At 47.5% G+C, this 22,761-nt stretch overlaps 1 protein-coding gene across 1 annotated transcript in view; it reads left to right on the forward strand.

The window, feature by feature from the left end:
• Window positions 1-21,982: 21,982 nt before the first annotated feature.
• SLC6A8 (solute carrier family 6 member 8) overlaps window positions 21,983-22,761 on the forward strand; it is a 134,740-nt gene continuing 133,961 nt past the window's right edge. Inside the window, exon 1 of the mRNA XM_068248352.1 lies at window positions 21,983-22,008. The gene's annotated coding sequence lies outside the window, so the exon portion shown is untranslated. The remainder of the gene's footprint in view (window positions 22,009-22,761) is intronic.

Below are 22,761 nucleotides of genomic sequence, written 5' to 3' on the forward strand. Positions count from 1 at the left end.
CTAGGTGAAAAGATAATAGTTTTGTCAGTCAAAGCCTCTTCCTTATTGACGTTGCAGCATTGCTACTCTTCTGTTGTACTTTCATGCTTGGCTGCTACGCTTTGTTATTAGTCACCGTTTTTGTTATCCTTTTTAATACCAGATGACGTAGAAGACCAGGCTGGATCCAGTGGCTCAGCAATAGGGGATGCAGAGGTTGTGACTGCACCAAGGCCCAAGGGGCTCTTCCTCGTTAGCTGTATTAGCTCTTTATTGGTCATGTGCTGGTAATGATCACTTCTATGGATGCTTTGAATAGCTGTATTTATAAACAAACTGTTCCCTGATCTCCTCCTTGAACCTCTAATACTGTGGCAGTCCTTGGCAGGTTTGGCGCACCATATGAATTGTTATGTATAGAGTGCTTGTGGAGGCCCAAAGCTCCTTAGCTACGTCATGGCTGGGGGCGGCGACAGGCAGCCTGCAACGTGCGTGCTTGTAACGTACCCGGCGCCGCCCCCAGCCATGACGTAGCAGCCGCGCCGCCTCTCTCTTCGCCGCCGCTTCTCCCCTGCATCCCATTGGCCTGCCATAGTCTCTCCTCGCCGCCTCTTCTCCTCTGACTGCCTGCAGGTACATATACCTGGCTAGCCTACACTGGGGGCCCATACACCCGGCTAACTACACTGAGGGCCCATACACCCGGCTAACTACACTGAGGGCCCATACACACGGCTAACTACACTGAGGGCCCATACACCCGGCTAACTACACTGAGGGCCCATACACCCGGCTAACTACACTGAGGGCCCATACACCCGGCTAACTACACTGAGGGCCCATACACCCGGCTAACTACACTGGGGGCCCATATACCTGGCTAACCTACACTGGGGGCCCATATACCTGGCTAACCTACACTGAGGGCCCATATACCTGGCTAACCTACACTGGGGGCCCATATACCTGGCTAACCTACACTGGGGGACCATATACCTGGCTAACCTACACTGGGGGCCCATATACCTGGCTAACCTACACTGAGGGCCCATATACCTGGCTAACCTACACTGGGGGCCCATATACCTGGCTAACCTACACTGGGGGCCCATATACCTGGCTAACCTACACTGGGGGCCCATATACCTGGCTAACCTACACTGAGGGCCCATATACCTGGCTAACCTACACTGGGGGCCCATATACCTGGCTAACCTACACTGGGGGCCCATATACCTGGCTAACCTACACTGGGGGCCCATATACCTAGCTAACCTACACTGAGGGCCCATATACCTGGCTAACCTACACTGAGGGCCCATATACCTGGCTAACCTACACTGGGGGCCCATATACCTGGCTAACCTACACTGGGGGCCCATATACCTGGCTAACCTACACTGAGGGCCCATATGCCTGGCTAACCTACACTGAGAGCCCATATACCTGGCTAACCTACACTGAGGGCCCATATACCTGGCTAACCTACACTGGGGGCCCATATCCCTGGCTAACCTATACTGAGGGCACGTAACCTATGCTGCAGGCACATATACCTGGCTAACCTACGCGGGGGGGGGGGCATGCCTAGACGTTGGTAGATCTCCTGGCCTCAGCAAATTTTAAAGTAGCTCGCGAGCCGAAAAAGTGTGGGCACCCCTGCCCTATACAAATGTGCACATTTAATCAAAACCAAATCTGATCACCTAATTTTAACTACAGTAATCTCTCTTACACATTTAGCTGTAAAACAGACATAATGACCCATTGATAAAGTATTGTCAGCATTGTTTCCTGAGCCAAATCAAGTGGTTTGGCTTTTGCTTACTTTTCAGGAGAGTTGTGGCTGCATACGACTTGCTGTTCAACTGGCTCATTTGGACAAATAAAGGCTCTAGTTTTACAACCTTGGCAATGATAAATAAAGTAGGAGATTACTGAGGAGGAAATTAAAAACTGTGAATTCAAACTGAAGGCATCTTCCTCTTTTATTTTGCAAAACCTGATTTATTTATTTTTTACAAAACTTTTTTTGTAATCACTACAAAAAATACTAATGTTCTATTAAATGCATAAAAGAAACTTTAACTCAACTAGGGATTTTATCTTGTACTTGCAAATTGCAAGATTGGTAGGCAGTGGCATAGTAAAAGACCCACATGGGCTCCAGTGGGAATTTAAATAGCTAATCAGCCAATCACATGGCAACAACTCGATGCATTTAGGCTGTGTTCCCACTAGAGCGGAGAACAGACATTTTTTGTCCGTTCTCCAGTCTCCACTCATCGCTGAACAGACAGGGAACGGCTTCTATTTTATAAGTAAGAGTCGTTTACACTTATCACTCTGCAACGGATCTGTAAACTGCACTTCTGCGATAATCCCAGGCAGGCGGATGCATTCCCCCATATAGCTTATAGGGAAGTGCATCCGCCCTGGGCTCCAGCCGGACCATGGAAGACCATCGGAGTGGACACTACACTGTTCGTTCCCGCTGGCCACCCGTGGCTCGGCAACAAGTAGGAACAGAGCCTCAGGTATCTGCATATGGTAAAGACACGTTGTTGAAGTTTAAACAAAGCATAAAGGGGATTTAAGTGACTTTGAACGTAGCATGGTTATTGGTGCCAGAAGGGCTGGTCTGAGTATTTCAGAAACTGCTGATCTACAGGGATTTCCATCTACAACTATCTCAAGAGTTTACAGAGAATGGTTCGAAAAAGAGAAAATATCCAGTGAGTGGCACTGGCAGCTGTGCGGATGAAAATGCCTTGCCAGAAGAGAGCGAGAAGACCGAGGGTTTAAGAAGACCAAAAAGCAACAGGAGCTCAAATAGACACTTGTTATAGCTAAGGTATGCAGAATACCATCTCTGACCACTCAACACGTCAAACCTGTAAGCAGATGGGTTACTGTGAGGAAATGCGGAAAAGCCGCCGCGTGTGCCAAGAGCTAGGCAGCTGACTCCGCGTCCTACGCGGCGGTTTGTACGCGTCTGGTTGTGTGGTGGAACGCGGAAAAGCCGCCGCATGTCCTAACAGCAAAGCGGCTGTTTGCATGCAGCAGCATGTGCTTGGTGTGGCTGGGTCTGTTAGTGCACCTAGGCAGATGGAGAGCTATGCTCGCGCGGGCCTGAATTCAGGACCTTTATACCTGCAGAGGAAGTGTCAGCTGATCAGGAAGGTCAGCTGATTCCTGCAGGACTCATGATTGGCTCAATGGTTCGGGCGGGGCAGCAGAGTCCAGCAACTATATATTCTGCTGCTTATTCAGTTGCTGGTTGTCTGGCGTTGCAAACACATACGTGGGAGCACTCAGACCTGTAGTCAGATCCTTAAGTGTGCCGGGACCAGCTGGAGCTGTAATCCTACACTTAGCTAGATTCTGTTGATAGCTAAAGTACTTGTTTGATTGTGATGATCTGTTATAACTCTTTGCCTGCCTGACTATCCTCCTGAACTCTGATCTTGTACCATGCTATTCTGATACTCTGTTGCCGAACCCCGGCTCGTCCTTAGACTCTGCTTCTGCCTCCTGATCTTGTACCTCGATATTTCTGATACCCTGTTGCCGAACCCTGCCTGTACCTAGACTCCGCCTCTGCCTTCTGATTCTGTACTTTATCTGTCCGTGTGTTACAACCTGGCTTGTCCGACCTCGAGAACCGACCTTACTATTGGAGGCGGTTCCCCGTCCTGTTAGTGACATTACATCCTGAGAGTTACTTTCAGACTTACCTTCCTACTGTCAGCCCGACTCCTCCCGCCTTGGAGAGTTCAGGCCTTCGGAAGGAAGCCGTGCAGTACTCCTCACTGCACTGAGGCCAGTCCTCTAAGTGTTACTGTTACACCAAACACTACACTCTACTCAGGTGAACAGAGGTTAGCTGGTATATCGGATTATCGGTGATACTGCAGATCACTTATAATCTGGTATACATCTGTATTCCCAGTGATACTGCAGATCACCGGTAATCAGATCCTCTCTGTGCTTCGCCGTTCGTTACAGAACGCCAGACCAAAATACAAAATGGACGCAAACACTGATTGTCTGGGTGTACTTGCCGCTTCGGTGGACAAAACCAATCAAGTACTGGGCACCCACATAACTCTTATTGATGCCCTATCAGGGTCTGTACAAACCCTCCAGACATCAGTGGATCATGTGCGATCCCCTTTTAGCTCTGACATACGTATGCCTGTACCTGAAAGTTTTTCCGGTCACAGATCTGACTTCCGGAATTTTAGGAGTAGGGTGTTGTCCTATTTTGAGATGAGACCCCAATCTTCGGGTACTGAGACCCAGAGGGTCACGTTTATTAAAACTTTGTTGTCTGGCGACTCCCAGTCTTGGGCGTATAGCCTGCCCGCCGGAGACAAAGCATTTACCTCTGTAGAGGAATTCTTTAAAGCTATGGCAGTCATTTACGACGATTCGGACCTTGCCTCGACTTCTGAGCGGAAGCTCAAGCTTTTGCGTCAAGGCGAAGGTCCGGTCGAAGATTACGCGGCCGAGTTTAGGAGGTGGTCAGTTACGGCCAGGTGGGACACTTATGCCCTGTTAGATCGTTTCTTGTCAGGGCTGTCCGATGAGGTCTCTGATTTGATGTTAAGCCAGCCCGAGCCCAGAACAGTCGATGAGGCCATCTCAGCGGCCATCCGAATCGACCGCAGGCTGCGCTAACAAAAACAGACCAGGGGTAGTTCCTGTCTCAGAGGGGTATCTTACACCACTTAAGTCTTTACAGCGGTTTTTAGGCTTTGCGAATTATTATAGAAGGTTCATAAAGGGGTATTCCACGGTTATCGCACCCCTCACCTGTCTTACAAAAAAAGGGGCAGATACCACCCACTGGTCTCCTGATGCATTAAGTGCTTTCTCCACTTTAAAAGATTTGTTTTGTTCCGCACCCATCCTGAGACATGTAGACACCTCTTATCCTTTTATTGTTGAGGTGGACGCCTCGGAGGTTGGGGTAGGGGCTGTGCTGTCTCAGCGGTCAGGGTTGCAGGGAAGGCTACACCCTTGTGCGCATTTCTCTCGTAGGTTCTCTCCGGCAGAGAGAAACTACCATATAGGCAACAGAGAGCTCTTAGCCATTAAACTTGCTTTTGAGGAGTGGCGTCACTGGCTGGAAGGAGCAGAACATACAATTACGGTATACACGGATCACAAGAATCTAGAATACATCGAGGGGGCTAAGAGATTAAGTCCCCGTCAGGCTTGATGGTCTTTGTTTTTTTCGAGGTTCAGGTTCGTAATTACGTATACCCCGGGTAGCAAGAACATTAAGGCATTAAGTCCAGATGCTTTGAGTTGGAGACAGCACAGCCTTCTGCCCCAGAGACCATTGTCCCACAAAATTTGGTGCTGGCCGTAACAGAGACTTGGGAAGACTGGACAGAGACCTTGAGTCCTTTTCAGCAGGATGTCCCTGAGGGAAAGCCTGAGGGGGTTTTATTTGTGCCTCTGCCATTCTGTCTCCGCGTGCTACAGATATTCCATTCACACAAGAATGCGGGACATCCTGGGGCATCTAGAACGCAGGATCTTGTGGCCAGGTGTGCTTGGTGGCCGTCTCTGGCAGCCGACTGCAAAGAATTTGTTAAGGATTGTGCGGTATGTGCTAAAAGCAAACCCTCCCGGCTGGCACCTGTAGGGACGTTGCAGCCTTTACCCACCCCGAGTGAACCATGGACTCACTTGTCCATGGATTTTGTGGGTGAGCTTCCCAGATCAGAGGGCATGTCGGTCATTTGGGTGGTAGTCGACCGCTTCAGCAAGATGGCCCATTTTGTGCCCTTGAAAGGACTCCCCTCGGCCCAGGAATTGGCCGACTTGTTTATCAAACACGTGTTCCGGCTGCACGGCATTCCGGAAAACATAGTGTCCGATCGGGGAGTCCAATTCGTATCTAAATTCTGGAGGGCATTCTGTCATCAAATGGGCATGAAGCTGTCGTTTTCATAGGGCTACCACCCACAGACCAACGGTCAGACAGAGAGGGTCAACCAGTCATTAGAGCAGTTTTTGAGATGCTACGTTGCAGAGGCGCAGAATGACTGGGTCAAATTTCTGCCCTTTGCAGAATTTGCACAAAACAATTTGAAAAGTTCTTCCACTGGATTTTCTCCGTTCCAGGTAGTGTCTGGAAGATTGCCCAAATTTTCACCGTTACCAGTGGCCTCCACTCCGTTTCCAGCTCTGGAGGCTTGGCAAAGGTCTTTTAAAGACATTTGGCGGACGGTGAGAGACAGTTTGGAAAAGGCGTTTCTGAGTCAGAAGGGTCAAGCTGACAAGAAACGGTCTTTGGAGTGGAGATTCCAACCAGGAGACTTGGTTTGGGTATCCACACGTCACTTGGCCCTAAAACAGCCCTCAGACAAGTTGGGTCCCAGGTTTGTCGGGCCTTTCCCGATAGCCAGAAGGATCAACAACGTCACTTACGCCGTTGATCTTCCCGCCAGCATGCGTGGGGTAAGATCCTTCCACGTATCCCTGCTTAAGCCAGCAGTCCAGGTGGGTCCCACTGCTCCTCCTCCTGTGTTGGTGGATGACCAGCCTGAGTACGAGGTAGAAAAGATTTTAGATTCACGCTTTGTACAAAACTCGGTACAATATCTCGTACATTGGAAAGGGTACGGCATTGAGGAGAGACAATGGGTACCGGGGAGTCGCATGCATGCGGACAAATTAAGGAGGGAGTTTCACGCTTTACATCCCGAGAAACCTGGTAGGAGTTGTCCGGAGTCCACTCCTCGGGGGGGGGGTGGCACTGTGAGGGAACGCGGAAAAGCCGCCGCGTGTGCCAAGAGCTAGGCGGCTGACTCCGCGTCCTACGCGGCGGTTTGCACGCGTCTGGTTGTGTGGTGGAACGCGGAAAAGCCGCCGCATGTCCTAACAGCAAAGCGGCTGTTTGCATGCAGCAGCATGTGCTTGGTGTGGCTGGGTCTGTTAGTGCACCTAGGCAGATGGAGAGCTATGCTCGCGCAGGCCTGAATTCAGGTTATTGGTGCCAGAAGGGCTGGTCTGAGTATTTCAGAAACTGCTGATCTACAGGGATTTCCATCTACAACTATCTCAAGGGATTACAGAGAATGGTTCGAAAAAGAGAAAATATCCAGTGAGTGGCACTGGCAGCTGTGCGGATGAAAATGCCTTGCCAGAAGAGAGCGAGAAGACCGAGGGTTTAAGAAGACCAAAAAGCAACAGGAGCTCAAATAGACACTTGTTATAGCTAAGGTATGCAGAATGCCATCTCTGACCACTCAACACGTCAAACCTGTAAGCAGATGGGTTACTGTGAGGAAATGCGGAAAAGCCGCCGCGTGTGCCAAGAGCTAGGCAGCTGACTCCGCGTCCTACGCAGCGGTTTGCACGCGTCTGGTTGTGTGGTGGAACGTGGAAAAGTCGCCGCATGTCCTAACAGCAAAGCGGCTGTTTGCATGCAGCAGCATGTGCTTGGTGTGGCTGGGTCTGTTAGTGCACCTAGGCAGATGGAGAGCTATGCTCGCGCGGGCCTGAATTCAGGACCTTTATACCTGCAGAGGAAGTGTCAGCTGATCAGGAAGGTCAGCTGATTCCTGCAGGACTCATGATTGGCTGAATGGTTTGGGCGGGGCAGCAGAGTCCAGCAACTATATATTCTGCTGCTTATTCAGTTGCTGGTTGTCTGGCGTTGCAAACACATACGTGGGAGCACTCAGACCTGTAGTCAGATCCTTAAGTGTGCCGGGACCAGCTGGAGCTGTAATCCTACACTTAGCTAGATTCTGTTGATAGCTAAAGTACTTGTTTGATTGTGATTATCTGTTATGACTCTTTGCCTGCCTGACTATCCTCCTGAACTCTGATCTTGTACCATGCCATTCTGATACTCTGTTGCCGAACCCCGGCTCGTCCTTAGACTCTGCTTCTGCCTCCTGATCTTGTACCTCGATATTTCTGATACCCTGTTGCCGAACCCTGCCTGTACCTAGACTCCGCCTCTGCCTTCTGATTCTGTACTTTATCTGTCCGTGTGTTACAACCTGGCTTGTCCGACCTCGAGAACCGACCTTACTATTGGAGGCGGTTCCCCGTCCTGTTAGTGACACTACCGCCTGAGAGTTACTTTCAGACTTACCTTCCTACTGTCAGCCCGACTCCTCCCGCCTTGGAGAGTTCAGGCCTTCGGAAGGAAGCCGTGCAGTACTCCTCACTGCACTGAGGCCAGTCCTCTAAGTGTTACTGTTACACCAAACACTACACTCTACTCAGGTGAACAGAGGTTAGCTGGTATATCGGATTATCGGTGATACTGCAGATCACTTATAATCTGGTATACATCTGTATTCCCAGTGATACTGCAGATCACCGGTAATCAGATCCTCTCTGTGCTTCACCGTTCGTTACAGTTACAACACCAGAAGACCACACTGGGTGCCACTGCTGTGAACTAAGAACAGGAAACTGAGGCTATAATTTGCAAAAGCTTTCCAAAATTGGACAATACACATTTGGAAAAATGATGCTTGGTCTGATGAGTCTCTATTTCACCTGCAGTATTCGGATGGCAGGGTCAGAATTTGGCATACGTACACAACATAAAAACATGAGTCAATCCTTCCATATGACAACAGTTCAGGTTGGTGGGGCCCTGGGGCGATTGCCCCCTTTGCCTCTGTGGTAGCGCCGGCCCTGATTGAGCCCTAGATGGGCCCTCTGGTCCAAGGACCTAGGAGCCACGAAGCCTCTGCATCCCCTATTTCTACGCCACACAAATTGCATATAATCAACCTAAAATCATAATGTTTGCAGAGAATTCATACCCAAACGTGGAGTATATATATATATATATATATATATATATATATATATATATATATATATATATATACAGTGGGATGCGAAAGTTTGGGCAACTATGTTAGTTTCCATGATTTTCCTGTATAAATCGTTGGTTGTTATGATAGAAATATGCCAGTTAAATATATCATATAGAGGACATACACAGTGATATTTGAGAAGTGGAATTAAGTGTATTGGATTTACAGAAAGTGTGCAATAATTGTTTAAATAAAATTATGCAGGTGCACAAATTTGGGCACTGTTGTCATTTTATTGATTCCAAAACCTTTAGAACGAATTATTGGAACTCAAATTGGCTTGGTAGGCTCAGTGACCCCTGACCTACATACACAGGTGAATCTAATTATGAGAAAGAGTATTTAAGGGGGTCAATTGTAAGTTTCCTTCCTCTTTTAATTTTCCTCTGAAGAGTAGCAACATGGGGGTCTCAAAACAACCCTCAAATGACCTGAAGACAAAGATTGTTTACCATCATGGTTTAGGGGAAGGATACAGAAAGCTGTCTCAGAGATTTCAGCTGTCTGTTTCCACAGTGAGGAACATATTGAGGAAATGAAAGACCACAGGCTCAGTTCAAGTTAAGGCTCGAAGTGGCAAAATCTCAGATAAACAGAAGGAACAAATGGTGAGAACAGTCAGAGTCAACCCACAGACCAGCACCAAAGACCTACAACATCATCTTGCTGCAGATGGAGTCACTGTGCATCGTTCAACCATTCGGCGCACTTTACACAAGGAGATGTTGTATGCAGAGGAAGCCTTTTCTCCACCCACAGCACAAACAGAGCCACTTGAGGTATACTAAAGCACATTTGGACAAGCCAGCTTCATTTGGAATAAGGTGCTGTGGACTGATGAAACTAAAATTGAGTTATTTAGGCATAACAAGGGGCATTATGCATGGAGGAAAAACAACACAGCATTCCAAGAAAAACGCCTACTACCTGCAGTAAAATATGGTGGTGGTTCCATCAAGCTGTGGGGCTGTGAGGCCAGTGCAGGGACTGGGAATCTTGTCAAGGTTGAGGGGCGCATGAATTCCACTCAGTATCAGCAGATTTTGGAGACCAATGTCCAGGAATCAGTGATAAAGCTGAAGCTGTGCCGGGGCTGGATCTTTCAACAAGACAACAACCCTAAACACTGCTCAAAATCCACAAAGGCATTCATGCAGAGGAACAAGTACAATGTTCTGGAATGGCCATCTCAGTCCCCAGACCTGAATATAATTGAAAATCTGTGGTGTGAGTTAAAGAGAGCTGTCCATGCTCGGAAGCCATCAATCCTGAATAACCTAGAGATGTTTTGTAAAGAGGTATGGCCCAAAATACCTTCAACCAGAATCCAGACTCTCATTAGAACCTACAGGAAGCATTTAGAGGCTGTAATTTCTGCAAAAAGAGGATTTACTAAATATTGATTTCATTTCTTTGTTGTGGTGCCCAAATTTATGCACCTGCCTAATTTTGTTTAACCTCTTGACGACCAGCTAACGCCGATTGGCGTAAACTGGTCGTCTGCGGGTTACCATGGAAACGGATCGAGCGGCCTTTCCATGTCAGTTCACGGAGGGTGTCTCCGTGAACAGCCGGAGAGCCGCCGATCGCAGCTCTCCGGCAAAATGTAAACAGGCGGGGAAGAAATCCCCGCTGTTTACATCATACGGCGCTGCTGCGCAGCAGCGCCGTGAGGCAGATCGGCGATCCCCGGCCTCTGATTGGCCGGGGATCGCCGGCATATGATAGGCTGAAGCCTATCCTTCAATGCGCAGGACGGAACTCCGTCCTGCGCATTACGGAGAGAGGGAGGGAGGTAAGGAGGAAGAGGGCGGAAATGGCTGCAGAGGGGGGCTTTGAGGAGCCCCCCCCCCCCCCCCGCAAAACGCAGATGGCCGGCGGCGATCAGACCCCCCCAGCAGGACATCCCCCTAGTGGGGAAAAAAGGGGGGTAGTCTGATCGCCCTGCTGCACTCCTGATCGGTGCTGTGGGCTGTAGAGCCCCCGCAGCACCGATCAGTGAAAAATCCTTTGGTCGGCAAGTGGTTAATCAATTATTGCACACTTTCTGTAAATCCAATAAACTTAATTTCACTTCTCAAATATCACTGTGTGTGTCTCCTATATTATATATTTAGCTGACATTTTTTATCGTAACAACCAGCAATTTATACAGGAAAATCAATGTTGCCCAAACTTTCGCATCCCACTGTACATACCCGGGCAACGTCTCATGGGGCACTTGATGTGATGATCCTCACAAAAGAGGGTTCTTGGTAAACAACATCTTTTTAAAAGAGGTACATTGTGTAATGATATTAAGAGACCGTGGCTCACAGGGGCCAATGGTTGTTGACAGCACAAACTTTGCAGCATCAGAGAATATAATAAGCCTTGTAATTGTTAAAGAGGCACTGTAATGACATATAGTAGACTGTATTAAGTTATTGTGGGTAAACACTTTTGCAGTAATATTTCTGGTTTCAGCATCAGAAACACTTCCTATATCTATATATTGCTGTACATTGGTATGAAACCCCGCCCTTCCAGTTATGCCTAGCCTAAGTTGTTTAGCTATGTGGAATTCTCCTGCTCAAGAATTTTGGAAGACCAGGTATATTTTCTAATGGCTTCAGGACTCTACGTAAACAAACATTCTGTAGAGATGTACCTGACAGAACTAAAGATGTTTTCACCTGTGATACATTTCAGACTGTAAATTGGGGTAAGGAAAGATTTTACTATGGGCAAAACCAAGGGCGTAACTAGAAATCACTGCCCCCCCCCCCCCCTGCGAAACTTATGATGGGGCCCCCCTCCCCCTCTGCACAGGTAAACCAATGTTATTCAAGTGGCTAGTGCACATTTAAACGTGTTTTCCTCATGCAGAGAAACATCACTACTGAACACTGAATAGGGACTGTCTAATCTTTGTCTGCAAAACTTTGTATGATTCCTTATCAGTGGCTGGGCAGATGCAGTCATTAGAACAATCGTGCAGAGAGCATAACGTTTTTTTTCTCTCCGTGTCCTTCGTTGTCAGTATCTCAGGACAGAGAAAATAAACTTTTACCCCCATGGGGCCCCCTGTGGCTTCTGGGGTCCCCTGCAGCTGCTTCCCTTGCAGGGTCTATTTTTACGCCCCTGCACCTCACCCAATTACAGTGGAAGATAAGTGACGACTGCAGACTTAAAAGTTTTGATTTATGCAATTTTTGATTCATCAACCTACAGTCTTGGTAACTTTCATGATTATACTTGTTTACACTGTGTTTATACTCTGTATTTTACATTGAGACAATGTTAATAGGTTCTCATCTTATGATGCTGACTTATATGTTCGCAGGCTATTCCTACAAAACTTCTTGTTACTGTATGTTTTATTACGCTCAACGTTAATAAAAATGATTGGAACACAAAAAAACAAACAAACAAACATCGCAGGAGCTATCAGCGCTCCCCAACAGCAGCAGGTAGAAAATAATTCCATTGTAACTAGCTAGAAGGAGGCAAGCTGTGTCCAGTCACAGGTAGCTGTAGACAGTTCTAACCTGTGTCTACATTTCTCTCCTCACCCTCCATGCTGGAACCGCCTCTGGCAGGGAGAGGGTTAATCTCTGCCTGCTGCTGGGAAGAGCCACAGAAGAGGATTGAATTAGGAGTGGAGGGGACCACCCAAGCAGCAGAGGAGCAGAGAGCCACCCTCTCCCGGGGGTCTGTGTATGTTTGTGTGTGATGGGGGGAATTTGTATATCTTTGCCTATATGTTTGTATGCAACCAATAATCGGCATGGCAACGGTCGCCATAGCAACCAATAGGCACCATGGCAATAGTCACCATAGCAACCAATAATCACCATGGCAACGGTTGCCATAGCAACCAATAATCGCCATAGCAAACAATAATCGCCATGGCAACGGTCGCCATAGCAACCAATAGTTGCCATAGCTACCAATAGTCGCCATGGCAACCAATAGTCGCCATGGCAATGGTTCCATAGCAACCAATAGTCGCCATGGCAATGGTCGCCATAGCAACCAATAATCGCCATGGCAACGGCCGCCATAGCAACCAATAGTCGCCATGGCAACGGTCGCAATGGCAACCAATAATCGCCATGGCAATGATCGCCATAGCAACCAATAATCGCCATGCCACCAGTCGCCATGGCAACCAACGGTCGCCACGGCAATGGTCACCATAGCAACCAATAACCGCCATGGCAACGGTCGCTATAGCAACCAATAGTCACCATGGCAACGGTCGTCATAGCAACCAATAACCGCCATGGCAACGGTCGCCATAGCAACCAATAATCGGCATAGCAACCAATAATCGTCATGGCAACGGTTGCCATAGAAACCAATAATCGCCATAGCAACCTAAAATCGCCATGGCAACGGTCGCCATAGCAACCAATAATCGCCATGGCAACCAATAGTCGCCATGGCAACCAATACTCGACATGGCAACCAATAGTCGCCATGGCAACGGTTCCATAGCAACCAATAGTCGCCATGGCAACGGCCGACATAGCAACCAATAATCACCATGGCAACGGTCGCCATGGCAACCAATAGTCGCCATGGCAACCAACAGTCGCCATGGCAACCAACAGTCGCCACGGGAATGGTCACCATAGTAACCAATAATCGCCATGGCAACGGTCGCCATAGCAACCAATAGTCACCATGGCAACGGTCGGCATAGCAACCAATAACCGCCATGGCAACGGTCGCCATAGCAACCAATAATCGCCATAGCAACTAATATTCGCCATGACAACGGTCGCCATAGCAACCAATAATCGGCAATGGTTGGCCTAGGAACCAATAATCGCCATGGCAATGGTCACCATAGCAACCAATAATTGCCATGGCAATGGTCGCCATAGCAACCAATAATCGCCATGGCAACGGTCACCATAGCAACCAATAGTCGCCATAGCATCCAATAATCGCCATGGCAACGGTCACCATAGTAACCAATAATCGCCATGGCAACGGTCGCCACAGCAACCAATAGTCGCCATGGCAACGGTCGCCATAGCAACTAATAGTCGCCATGTCAACCAACCCTATGCTGGGCCAGTCCGACCCTGTACCTACCTATACTGAAGACCCCTTACCTACCTACCTATAATGAGGACTTCATACCTACATATCTATACTGAAGGCCCCTATACCTAGCTATCTACTGTATACTGAAGGCATGCATACCTAGCTACCTATGCTGAAGCAAAGGCCCGGGCCCAGCAAAGCAAAGAACCCAAGCCCCAGCCTACCAAAGCCCTCAGCAAAGGTAAAGCCCCCGGGCCCCAGACAAGCGAAGTCCATAGCCCAGCCTAGCAAAGCCCCAGCAACACAAAGCTCCCGATCCCAGCAAAGCAAAGCACCTGGGTCTCATCCCAGCAAAGCAAAGCCCCCGGCCCAGAAAAGCAAAGCCCCAGGGCCCCAGCCCAGCAATGCACAGCCCAGCCCCCAGCAAAGCAAACCCCTCAACCTAGCAAAGCCTCCGGGTCCCAGCCCAGCAAAGCGTACAGCCAAACAAAGCTCCCAGCTCAGCAAAGCCTAGTAAAGCCCGCAGCCCAGCAAAGCGCTCAAAAATGCCCTCACCCCAGTGAAGCCCGCAGCAAATCACCCAGCTAAGCCCCAGGACCAGCACTCAGCAAAGCACCAAGCATCACCACCAGCCATGCAGCCCAGCATCACCACCAGCAAGCCCAGCATAACCACCAGCCGAGTACAGCACACAGGCCAGCCAGCCGAATATAAGACAGAAGCCAGGTGAGGGGCTTATTTATGTGAAATACTACCTATTGAATATATTTAAGTTACACCACTGCTATGTTCATGTACATTTGGCCCGATCTATGACCACGCCCACTTTCCCGCAGAATGACCACCCCCAGGTCTTTCCCTCTTGGTGCCCAGGGGTGCCCCAGATCTTCCAGGAACCTAGAAACGCCCCTGCACAGCATGCTCATTTTCTTACCATTCTGAGCATTCTCTCTTCCTTGTTTTGTCTTCTTGAGTAGGGATGGTCAATGAGATACAAATCATTTTGAGTTGATGCAGGATTATGGAAAGTTTTGTATGCAAATTTATGTGGTTTGAAAATGGACCAGTCAAATATTACCTCAGCAGGATTTGATTGGTTGAAGGGACTCCGGGGAGTAGCTAAAAACAAAATTGGAACTTACCTGGGGCTTTCTCCAGCCCACCGTAGGTCGGGAGGTTTACACAGGCATGCGCAGTACTGTCACGCCAGCCGGCGTGATTACGCGTAGCGGCCAGCGTGATGACGAGTGTCAGGAACCGGCCCACGGCACGCCTGCGTATACGGTTCCCGACTGCGGGTTTGACCAGATCGAGAGGGGAAGCAGCCTTAGTCACGCTAAAACAGGGCTGTGACCCCTCAGAACACTTCTCACTGCCACCACTAGCTGCTGCTAGACACTTCCACTCTGCTGTCGAGTGCTCAGCCCACAATCCGCGTTTTCGTATTCCGGTCAGCTTTGCGCTTTAGGCCGAATACGGGAACACCACGCACACACACACACAGTTGCAATCTTACACTGTAGTGAAGCAAAACCACTAACAGTCGTTCCGAACGATACTGTTAGCCACTCTGCTGTCGAGCTACTCGCACTGGCGTTTTCGTACGTTGGGTCAGCTGCACGCTTTAGGCCAACGTATGACAAACGCCCTACACACAATGCAATTACAATCTTATAAGGTAGTGTCGCTCAATCAAACAATCAGGCATGAACTTAGTTACACTTCAGTCTCTTCTAGGCTATGAGTGTTTGTTTAGTACAGCAGAAGTCAAACTTATTAAATAGGAATTTAATATTCCAGGAAAAAATGGAACAATGCAGAAAAAAATATATATACAAAAGATTTACAAAAACAGTAAAAATTACAAGGATAAAAGTTACAAAGTTACACACAAGGCTATTTGCTTACCAAAATAACAGGGATCAAGATAGAAGAACCTTGGACTTTTGTGGACGGACACAGTTCTGGTTGGACCAGGAGCACTACTTAGCTTGGGGCGGGGAATCCAGCTGCAGCTACCGTCAGGAGTGGACTGATTTTAGGTACCTGCCCTGCTTTGTATGCTGGAATATTTGCCTTGAGGCTTCAAGCCTGTTTGGACGGGGGGAACTAGTTTTAATTACATCCCCAGACATAATTTGATTCCCAGAGATCTACTTCGACATGTAAAAAGTGTATTATAGCACCCACACAACAAAAGACTTCCTAAACATCCAATTTCCAGTAGGCTGTCATGTAAATTTCAAACATTCATGTTCCTATTCACCATCGGTCACCTTCAGAGGCACCTGTAGTGGTCATTGACAAACAGACCATCACACCTGAGACAGCAGATTGCCTAATGAGCCATTTCCTTGCCCCAAGCTAGTAATTCCAGGTAACAGCTCCCTTCTAGCAGACAATGGTAGAGTTAATCTACATACAGACTAACATATTAGCATTCAGGTTTCTGGAGCCAGGTGACACCTTCAAAAGCCAGACTAGCTTTTAGCAGACATACGTATCTGAGGTAGTTCAAACAGAAAAATGACAAGATATGTCCCTGCATTATCCCTACATCATAAGCGCCCCAATATATCACCACAACGAGCATCATCCTTCAGGAAGTGTCAGCCCGACACTCGGCCCCGGTGTCGCCGGTCGCAATTTCTTCGGAGGGACCGGGAGAGGAGCCAAGAGGACGCCCGGGGACTTCCCGACCTACGGTGGGCTGGAAAAAAGGCCCAGGTAAGTTCCAATTTTGTTTTTAGCTACTCCTCGGAGTCCCTTTAATGTTTAAGCTGTATACATTTGCATAATGCTGCATCAACTCCAGTGCCAGTTGCCTGGAAGCCCTACTGGTCTGTTTGGCTGCAGTAGTGTCTGAATAGCACAAAAAAACAAGCATGCATGCCTGTTCAGGGTCTATGGCTAAAAGTATTGGAGGCAGAGGATCAGCAGGATAGCCAGGCAACTAGTATTGCCTAAAAGGAAATACGTCAGCCTCCATATCCTTCTCACCTCGGGTTGTCTTTAACTACCCAACGGCCGTGTTACCTGTGAACGCTGCGGCTCCCCCAGGACTGCGCAACGCCAATTGGCGTTAAGTTCTGGGGATGTGATTTGCACGGGATCGCACATACCGTTGCGCACGCATCCACGCTTGAATGCTCTGCTATCAGTGGCGATCGCCGCTAGCAGACTGTTATATGGTGAAACCGCCATCTATTTACATTGTACAGTGTTGCAATCTATTTTTCAGGTAGTCTTTTATACTACATAAAAGTGGTAAGATCAGTGATTGTACAGTCAGATTGCATAGTGTGTGTCCACCTTTACATGGTTAATACCGGTAATTTCTGTAATTTCTGTGATTCAAGGTGTACCTGAGAGCACAAATACATTTATTTATTTACAGTAAATGTGTTTCACAGACTTTAATAAAAGCTATCCTAAATCTCTGTGCTTCTGCTGCTCCAAGAAGTACCATTTTGCCAGGATCCCACTGAAAACAATCCAGATTCAACCCGATTACAGGGAGGAAATTATTCTGTTCCCCAGAGTCTTTTATTCCCGTGCAGCTGGAGACGCAGCTCTCAGCCTACCTTTCCATTCTCTCTCCAAGAAGATGGACAGGTAGCAGCATCATTAGCTGGGAGGGCAGGAGCAGTATTCATCTTCCAGGCAGGGCCGGTGCTACTATAGAGGCAAAGGGGGCAATTGCCCCAGAGCTTGTAGGGGCCCCCAGTGGCTACAAGAGGAATTTTTTTTTTAAATCGACCTTATAGTTTTTGAGAAAATCGATTTTAAAGTTTCAAAGGAAAAGAAATACACATTTAAAAACCCACCGACTTTAATGATTAATAGCAAATCCACCTTAAATGCTAGAAACCCTAAATTAGCAGGAAATGTTAAGGAGATCATTGGGAATAAGAGGATAAAACAAATTTTCAAAAAGACTTTTTGTTTTTGAGAAAATTGATTTTAAAGTTTCGAAGGAAAAAAGTATACTTTTAAATGCGGTAAATGTCACTTTTAGTGGCAAACCTAACGGTAGTGTAATTTTACATGCATCAAAAGAAAGAGCAATACATTTCCTGATGGGGTTTCCAGGGGGTCTATACGCAGCCGCAGCACTTTGGCCAGGGATCGCTATACAGCCGCAATATGGCTGTATGAAGATCCCTGGCATTTTTTCCTATTTTCCCATTTATTTATTTTTTTTATGTTTAGAGTGTGGGAATTTTTTTTTTTTTTAATTATGTGGGGTCCCCCCTCCTGAAACTTTTTAACCCCTTGTCCTCCATGCAGGCTAGGGTAGCCAGAATGTGGAGCTCCGACCGATTGGGGCTTCACACACTGACTATACCAGCTGCAAAAAAGGTCCCTTAACCTCCTTGCCGGTCTAATTCCCCCGGCAAGGAGGCAGCGCAGCACTTTTTTTATTGATATTTTTTTTTTTAAATCATGTAGCGAGCCCAGGACTCGCTACATGATAGCCGCTGAGCAGCGGCAGCTCTGCAGCCACTCCGATCGCTTCCGGCGATCGGAGAAAGCAGGAAATCCCGTTCAGAACGGGATTTCCTGCTTGGCTTCCCCGGTCACCATGGCGACGGGGCGGGATGACGTGGGATGTCATAGGGAATCCCGATCCACCCCTCAGCTCTGCCTGGCCCTAATTGGCGAGCGGCGGCGATCGTAAGTTACAAGCAGCTAGCAAAGTGCTAGCTGCTTGTAACAAAAAAAATTATGCAAATCGGCCCAGTGGGGCCTGAGAAATCCTCCTGCGCAGGTTACCCCGAGCTGAGCTCAGGATAACCGGCAAGGAGGTTAATGCTGATTTTTGTTCCAGGGTATCTGTCGGGGGGGGGGGGGGGAGGTTTATTTTGCCCTGGGGCCCCATTGTTGCTTAAACCGGCCCTGCTTCCAGGGCCCAGTCAGACGTCCTCCCTGCATTCAGGCCAGATCTGGATTTTTTACTGTAAGGTCCTGGCAAAACAGTACTTCTTAAAGGAAACCTAAAGCAAAAAACAAAAACAGTTTACTGCAGCTATCCTGTGCACACGTTCTCACTGTGCGATGCTCCAGTCCCCCGCAGCGCCACTCTTTCAAGTGGATGTGCAGCCCGGTCCGCATGCCTCATGACCGCACTGCATTGGACCTTAGTGCTCTGTGATGCACAGTACGGGAAAATCTCTACTGGGCATGCGCAGAACACTCCCGGGGACAGGAGCGCGATCGAGGACGAGCCCTCTGCCATGCATGAGCAGTGACCATTGACTTGCCGAGTCGCCTGGCTGAAAGAGGGGCACTGCGGAGGGACTGGAACACCGCGCAGTGACAGCGTGGGCACAGGGCAGCTGCAGGGGGCTGGTAGAAGCCTCAGGTAAGTAAGTGAACCTTCGGACTAAAAATCTACTTAGCAGAACTGAAAAGGCTTGGAGTTTCTATAACAGTTTCACAGCATCAGAAAAAAACTGTTTTTCTTACCAAAGCATCATTTTTAGCTGCATTTTTAGCTAAGCTCCACCCATCAAAGAAAACTGCCCGGGCTTTTTTTCCCTGATGCTGTGCAAAGCATGATGGGATTTCCTATGTTGTTATTCACATTGCCTAGCAACTGAAAGGGGTGATCAGAACACAGGACAGTTGGAACTGTGTCTCATGCTACCTGTCCCCTCCTTTCAACCAAAAAGATGGCTGCCCTCATGAAATCAAACATTTGCCTGTTCTTTTAAAACAGAGTACGTAAGAGATTATATTACCTATCTATTTTAATTAACATAACTAATGTAACTTAATGACAGTATGTTTGTTTAGGCTGAAGTTCCTCTTTAAACTGTTTTTTTCCTTTGCTTTAGGTTCACTTTAAAGTGTAACTGTCGGGCATAAAATCAAAAATCAATTCTGTATTTTTATCTGGTAATCAAGTAATAAGGATGCTAACCAGGCAATCCAGAACTTAAAATCTCTATTACTTTTCTTGTTTATAAATGATCATTCCCCAGTTTACCTGACTCTTATTTGGTATGTTGCCGCAAAAAGGAAGTTGCAGGGCATGCTGGGTTGTCTTTTTTTGCTTCTTTATTTCCCCTCAGACTAAACTAATACACAGAAGCAAAAAAGGACAACCCAGCATGCCCTGCAACTTCCTTTGTGTGGCAACGTACCAAATAAGAGTCAGGTAAACTGGGGAATGATCAATTATCAGCAAGAAAAGTAATAGTGATTTTAACTTTTGGATTGCCTGATAAGCATCCTTATTACTTGTTTACCAGATAAAAATAAAGAATTGATTTTTGATTTTATGCCCGACAGTTACACTTGGGCTACATCACTGGGTCGGGCTGTACAGACGCTGTAAAGCAAACTATGCATTCTGTTGCGGGGGGCTGATATGTGTGTGTGTGTGTGGGGGGGGGCGGGGGTTGAGGGACGATGGAGTGGTGCATGTATGTCGCCATGCGGCAGGCAGGGGAGTGGCATGCACAATACAATCGTCCGTCGCTCACTCAAGTTGATCCACCTGGCGGATCGCTTGAGGGGCGGGGCGGTGGTCCACGGATACTGTACACATGCCTGACTTTGATCAAGAGTGTGTGCAGGGCTTTAGGCTCCATTCACTCTATTCATGTGCAATCGCATTGCAACAGAGCCAAAAAGTCACATTCCGTGTTAACGGTGCAATGTGACCATATAGTGAGGCATATAGTACAATTGAAGTATGCCTCACTGCCACTGTAAATGTGCACATTTACTCTGGAAACTCACTGCCAGCAGCACTTTATACCAATGGAACCCACTGCATTACACCCATAGGAACATCATTACACCGCATTGTAACGGTGACCAGACGTCCCGCTTTAGCCGGGACGCATCCTGGATTCGGGTTCCCTTGTCCCAGGCTGCGCTAGGTCCCGGGAAACATCTCGCTTTTAGCCGCAGGACTTCCCGGCCTCGGGACTCAGCCCACTGTCCATTGCATTAACTGGCCGCGGCGTCTAATAGGCGCTACGCCAGTTCATAGCCCACAGCCCCGCTCCAGCCTGCATAGTCTTCCGGCAGGCAGAGCAGGGCTACGGGAAGATGGCGTCCGAAGCCCTGTACTGGAGACTATTTATGTCTCCAGTACAGGGCTTAGGGCGCCATCTTCCCGTATCCCTGCTATTCCATTCTGCGCGGGAGATTGCAGGAGCAATATCTCCGGGGAGCTGCACGCCAGAGGCCAACCGGGAGAGGAGAATTCTGTCAGGTGAGTAAATTATTTTTTTTTGCAGGTGAAATGTTGCCCAAATTGCGTGTATTTTCTGCTGAAATGTTGCCCACTTTGGCCTCCATTCATAAAGCATTACCGCATGTGTTATCACCCAAGTGGTAAATTACCGCATGGTATGTTTTTGTTAGTGGATTCATAGAATTTAACGCATGTTTACCGCATGTTTACCGTATAGTGCGGTAACAGTGCGGTAATGTAAACGTTATATACATATATATATAAAATATAATAATTTATAAAAAATATAATTTATAAAAAATAAGTCACGTGTGTCTAAAACTGCCCACTTCTACCCAGCATGCACCTTGTCATTAGGAAGTCAGCGGCAAACTACTGCACTCAGCAAATTATACCGACAGCTTTCCACACCACACCGCACACTTACCGACTGCTATGGCAATCACCTCGCACTCTGAATTTTTTTAATGAATTCACTGCAAAAACCCCTACTTTACTGCTAGCGGTAATTTCCCGCACGTCTCTGAACTACCACACTCACTTTTATAAATTGAGGCCTTAATTGTATTTGAGTGTGACATCTCTGCACTAAAGCAATTCATCTAGCAAACGCTGTGTCAGCTTGAATAGGAACACTGTAGTTACTATATTAATTGAGCCCCAGTCACCATTACTCTAGTAACATACCTCAGTCAGTATCTGCTTCATCAATGTGCAAGTGCATTCTCCCGGGGATATAATCGTCAAAAAAAAAAAAAAAGTAAACTAATATACCTTCTGTGCCATTACTCCCTGGAGCCACCAGAGGGCACTGTGCTGCAGACTGCTTTATCATTCATTTTAGGTAGAACATCTACTGTTTATACTGTAAAACCATAGATCATGAAGAAGAAGGTTAGCAACTGGGAGGTAAGCAGTCTGTAGGTAGGCCTCTCTGTTGAATTGGGGCTTCTATATTTCTGGGGGTGGCAGATGGTAGAAGCCATCAGGACAGTAAATAAGGGAAAGGGGATCAGTTATTTCAGCATTTTATATGTACACTCATCCTTTGAAGTGATCCCAAAAATCTGAGCAGTATGAATGTGTTGATAAGGTTAAAAAAATGGAGGTTATTTAACTACGAAATAATGCCACAATTAGCCTTAAAATCAGCCAGATTCAAACTGAATCAAATTTTGCCTGCTCATTCTTATTCTAGAACCCGAGAGTGACATAGACAGCAGCAAGTAAAACATTTTTGTACATTGAAGAAAAAATTGAATTCCCAACTAGTTTATATTTTCTGCAACAGGAACCAGCAGTTTCATATTGAAGTGAACCTGAACTTTTGCACAGGACACTAGGAAAACATAGATAAATGCACCCTGCTCGTATTTAGAGCAGTGGTCCTCAAACTAAGTCCCGCTGGCCGAATGCCCACTCTCAAAATGTATTACTTATAGATGCGGTTTACTGCATTTTCAAATATTGGCAGCCTACATATGGAATAGCAGTGCTGGCACCACCCATCCACGCAGCAAGTGCAGATAGTATGCCCTGCAACACAGCAAGTGCAGATAGTATGCCCTGCAACACAGCAAGTGCAGATAGTATGCCCCCCAGCACAGCATGTGCAGATAGTATGCCCTCCAACACAGCATGTGCAGATAGTATGCCCCCCAA

The sequence above is a fragment of the Hyperolius riggenbachi genome, chromosome 8, assembly GCF_040937935.1.
Source record: "Hyperolius riggenbachi isolate aHypRig1 chromosome 8, aHypRig1.pri, whole genome shotgun sequence".
NCBI classification, from domain to species: Eukaryota; Metazoa; Chordata; class Amphibia; order Anura; family Hyperoliidae; genus Hyperolius; species Hyperolius riggenbachi.